This window comes from Vidua macroura, chromosome 5 (genome assembly GCF_024509145.1).
Source record: "Vidua macroura isolate BioBank_ID:100142 chromosome 5, ASM2450914v1, whole genome shotgun sequence".
Lineage (NCBI taxonomy): Eukaryota > Metazoa > Chordata > Aves > Passeriformes > Viduidae > Vidua > Vidua macroura.
The window spans coordinates 56,243,662-56,249,465 of NC_071575.1; positions in this window are offsets into that span (position 1 = coordinate 56,243,662).

The following is a 5,804-nucleotide window of genomic DNA, read 5'->3' on the forward strand; positions in this document are numbered from 1 at the left end:
CAGCTTGAAAAGAGTCTTAAGAAGACTATTAGTGACTTGGGAAAGAGGTCTGTTACAGATGTGAAATATCTATATATGAATATGTGCACATATATACATACACATAAATGTGTATGTATTTGTGTATGTGCATATATCAGTACATGAGATATACATATGCTGTCACATTTGAGGGGAGAGTTAAGACTGAAAAATCAGAAAATTTAAAACAATAATGATTAAATTAATTAATTAACCCTTCGTACTAATGTTTAAGTAACAAACTAACACACAAAATATATTGCATGCATGGATTTAGAGTACAGAGCTCATGCATGGGTAGCACTGATATATACAGTCATGCAAGGTACTTGGTCACCACTAAATTCTTACCATTATGGTAAGTATGTGTTTTTAAGGAAATTAATACTTTCATATTTTGATGGTAAATTAATATTAACTATATCCGGGAGTACAGAATTCTAATCAAGAGGTGTCAAAAGCTTCTGCACTGGCAAGAAATGGAGAGACAAATGAACAGGTGCTTTACACAATGTTCTTTTTTTTCATAAAACAAAGACTTTCCTCTTTCACTATGAGAGTAATCAAATACAGTATATATGAAAACTTGCACATTTATTTTGGTCTATTTTATTTCCAATCCTAATAAATTTACCATTCAAATGATACAAAACTCTGGCCATTTCTTGCATAACATTATGAAAACTGTCACAGAATATATTCCCAGGATATGGAAACTTTGTCCAAATAATGCTACAAAAGAATGAAAATAACAACCCGAAAGTCACAGAAATCAGAGGAAGTATAGATGAAAGAAGCAACAAAACCCCAGGAAAACAAACCATAGCTGCAAATATTACTGCCTGGTTTAATACACTGGTGGAAATGTGATGTCTCTAAAGGCCAAGACACTGGGAGGTTTGTGTGTGATCTGAATTCCATAGAACTACATCAAGTTCAACAAAAGAAGACTCGTATCTGGCAGGTCTAGATGAATATTCCTGCTTTTTAGGTTCAACACTAAAGGTTAGATTTGCTTCACCTTCCTGATCTCTGCAAAAAGATAAATTTGCTCCATTTTCAGCCTACATTTCTGTAGCAATTCTGAAGTCAATGAAAACCAAGATTAACTAATGATTTAACTTTTGGATGAGCATTTAGTTCAGCAAAAATCTATGCCATGTTAAAGTTATATGTAACTCTTAATTATTCCAGCTAATTTGCTTGCTACTCTAAATTATGGTGTTGGTTTTTTTATTCTAAACAACCTAACACACACATTTTGTCATTGTATTCTTCACTGAAAAAAATCCTAAACCAAACCCAAAAACTTCTCCTCCCCCTCCCCCCATATAAAATTAAAACCTTAAAAAAGGTAAGACACAATGCAAAATAAGACATTAGAAATAGGCTATGAGATTTTGAGTAATTTCATGTGAAGAAAGACAAAGTTTCACTTGCCCAGAATGGTAGATAACAGTTTGGCAAATACAACAGTCTCACTTAGTCTCTTCTTTAGAGCTGTGCTTCTTTATGTGAATAAAGAAATACAAACTGGATTAGCCAAGTTGTTTTTACCCTACATGAGGGAAATTTATTTAATTCTGAATTCAGTCTTATAGTGGCCAAATACATGTCTAGTTTTATATACACATAAATGCGGCGTGGGTTTTCGCTCTCCCCGGCTGCACGCGGCTCTTGGGAGCCCGGCTGTGGCGTAGCTTCCACGTGCTGCCGGGGTTTGCTGCCGCGGGTTCCCGGACACGGCTCCATGTCTCGGGCATGTGGGCTGGCCAGCCTCTGTTACTGTGCACTAGGGACCCGGCAAAGAGGTAAGGAATTTGTCCATTTACTCCATGCTTGGCAGGAACGGTTTATTGGTCACGCGGCGCGGTTCGATGGAAAGACGCAACCGCTCCCGGCACTCGCATGGGAGAAAATGGCGCCTGGGTGCCGGCGGGATAGGGTTTTATGGAGGGGCGTGGCGAGAGGATCCACGGCCTGCTGCCCAATAGGGGTGGCTGCCATGGCGGTGACGCCAGCAACAGCGACCAACCAGAGAACCCCGCAGGGGCGGGCACCGAGCCGCGGGCTGAGCGGGATCGTGTGGATTGGGGTGGCCAGCACGGGGTTTCCCGGGGCCAGACGGCAGGGTGGTTACAGGAGTGGCACAGGGGTAAGAGCCGGCAGCGGGCAGCATGGGGCCAGAAACCGTGGGGGGGAACAACACGGGGGAAACGCGGGATTTACAGAACTTGACTTATTTTAACATAAATTAAAAACCCTAATCTAAACCCAAACTCCGGGATGCAACACATAAATTGCCAGCAGGATGAAATATGGAAAAAAGAGATTACTGATGATTTAGCCACAAAGCTGGAATAGAAAAGAGAACCTGTGAGGGAGGCATCCTGGGGTCATCAGATGGGTTTGCAGCCAAGACTCTCCTGTGTAGTTCTTTTCTTATTCTCTTCTATTTTAACTGGAAGTTTTTTATGTCTGAAATAATATATTTGTTGAAAAAAATCCAGTCTATACTAAGAGATTTACTAAGGGATTTAATTTTTTTCTTCTTTTGGAGAAAAATATGGGGTTTTAGCAATTGAAAATTTAGCAATTTACAGGGACCTGTAAATAAGAATAGGAATAAACACATCTGTAGAATTAAAATACTTATTTAAATATAACCCTGGTTCCCAAGGTCCTCCTATATTTGGCGTCTCAAGCAAGATCAAATATGTATTCCCAAAAGCTAGGCAAGCATGGTATGTATATAGGAAGCACTATTTATTTTACTTCCAAATGAACAGAATAGAAAAGGAGGAATATACTAAGACATAATGTAACAAAGAAGTCACAGAATTGTAAGAGAACCTGGAAAAATCTGCCAGCTATTTTACATATAGGAACTTTCAGTGTGCAGTATAGGTCATCTTTGTGTCAGTGCCCAGGTCAAAAAGAAAAGGAAAATATAATTTCATTCCCAATTTTAAAATAAATTCAGTGTTCTACAAAACCATTAATCCATCAGATGAGCTTTTCACTGGCAGGTAACAGCAAGCCAATACTGATATGCATGGAGAAGGGGGCCAGGACCTGGATTTGCAGCAGGCAGCAGGGCAGCAGCTCTAGTACAGTGACACCATTACAGAACACACATGCAAGAAGAAATGATTGGTGACAGTGACCAGGGTCAGCCAACAGACCTGTGATTGCCAGCCACGTCCTTAGAGACAATTCAGGTCTGATACATGGTCAGGAAGCCAAGTCAGTGAGGCCAGGTCAGGGACAATGAGGTGCAGTTCGAAGTATAGGCAGAGCTGCCACAAAACTCTGTCATGGACATAAGTCAAGGGCCTGAGTTTAATACAGCTTTCAGGAAAAGAGGAAACAGACCATAGGCAAGGCTCTCCAAATTCTCATAGCTTATTATTTTCACAGCAATTTGATCCCATGTTTTACAGGTGAGCAAAATCAGGGTTGACTTTGAATACAGATAAGCTCCTAGAAATTAGGGGAAGAGGCTGCAGAGCCTGTTAGCTCCCCCAGTATCCTGGTACCTGCAACAGCCAATTTTTTTTTCCAGTGAACACCAGTTCAAACACTGTGAAAATTTAAATCCTTGGCCTCTGGAGAGGACAAAACATTTCACTGAATATTGCCTAAAGATTTTCCTGAATTTGGGCCAGGTTAATAGTGTACAACCTTTTCTGGTTTTGGCAGGTGCTGAGATTGGAGGGTATAAAAATTATTAAAATAACAAATAGCTTTATGCACAAAATAAAAAAGTCAGAAAAGGTGGGGGTTTTATACAGTTTTGAAGGATTCCACTTTAACTTGCATTGCAGATATGAAGAGTTGAGAAATAGAAGTGTATGTAGGAGTCCTAGTTATCTGACTGATTTTTCATCTTTTAGCCAGAAGGCGGTGTTCTTCTATCTTTCTCACTAAGATTTTCAGGGTACTGTAGTGTATTCAAAATGTAGCAATGAATTTTGATTATGGCTTCTTGTTTAACTGTTCTACCAAATTGTGATTATAATACAAATTCTTCACTTAATTTTCACATTGAAGAATATTTTACGTTACAGATGGGGAGATGTTAAATTGTGGTATAGTAAATCTCATTATTTCCATATCCCTTTACCACTTTAACTAAGGATCTTCCTCAAGCTGACTGAAGTTTAGGAAGGAATGATTTTTAAGCATTGGGAGCTGAGAAGAGGACAACAAATTTCTACACTATAGAGAGAAATATTTCCTCAAAAACCTACTGGTTCATGTGGAGTATGACTAACCTAAGATGTGAGACTCCTTTTTGTTTCAGAGAGGTTTTTTCTTTATGTTAGGCTGATTTGGACCCTATGAAGTTTTTTCCCCCTCCTTATCACAGTACAGAATTCTATGTCACCTGGGCTGTAAAATCTAAGGATCATATCACACAGCTTTCTATCCTAATGTTATTGAATGTGAACTCTACAGTCATACATTTCAAATCTTCATATTGCAAAGTTCATTTGCAAGATGGATTTGATCTATTCGGACACAAAGTGATACTCTAGTGTTTCTGCCCCTCCACAGTAATCTGCAGAGAGGTTTACTGAATTCTTTTAAAAACAGAAGGCGCTAAATATATCCAAAGTATTTCAAAGTAATACATTTTTTAAAACTAATGTCTGTCACGCTGTTTCTGAGCATTGGTTCAATTGCTGTGAAACTGTGACTTCTGGTTTTGGTTAATGATATGGAAAAATATGTGATGAAGTCTAAAGTCAGATCACTACCAGGTGCTACAAATTACAGGAAGATGAGTTACTAGCTTTGAGCCATTTATTGCTAAATAATACCCAGCCTGCTGGAAATCTATTCCTAACAGCCTCATTTTTATTTGTGATACTTAACAGCATAAGGAATAATGCCATTTAACTCAGTATATTTGAATTAACACTAATCAAAATAATGAAAAGAAACACATTTTACTCCATGTTAGAAAACCCCAATATAGTAAATATAGGTCAAAATATAATTCAGGTGGTTTGGAGAACTACATTTGTTCCACTTTTTTTTCCAGGATTAGCTCCATTCCAGGGGAATGAAAACTGTTTTGATAGAAAATGAGGTTCATATTACATTTCCAGAGAGTAAATTCAGAATCATACTGTTCTATTCATGAAGAAAAGACCAAAAAAACATCTCTGATATTCTACTCCTGTAATCACATCTGTAAAAGAAGATTAGGAACATTTTGCTTTTGCAAATTAAATACAAATGTGCTAGCTGCAGAAGGAACAATGTACTAGAGAATCAACCCTATTGTCCACAGAAGGGATTTTCAATTAATGCTCAGCATCACAGAATTCCATCAAGGAAGGAAGAATTGGTTTACAAACTGCTAGGGACATTTTCCTTTATTTAAAACAACCTAAAACACATATTTTGTGATAAAACTTCTTACATATAGAATTAATTTTCATTATTTGGCAGGTTGCTGACTCTTTAGGACATTATTAGAAGTAGTCATAGTAATTTGGCTATTCCAGCTGAATGTCTGCCTGCTAAATTAAATAAGTTAAATCCCCACCATTAATATAATCAATTTAGAGTAACTCTCTTGAATTTTAAAATAGTATAGACTTATGCTTAGTTTTATATTGAGTAATATAGCTAGAAACTTAAAGACTACATAAGAATTTCTGATTTGTGAGTTTCTCATGTTCTGAGTTCCTGGGAATACAAGATGCTTTTCCTGAGCATAAACCTCATTTGGGCCAGAGCAGAGAAAGTATGCAGCCTGAATTTGAGAT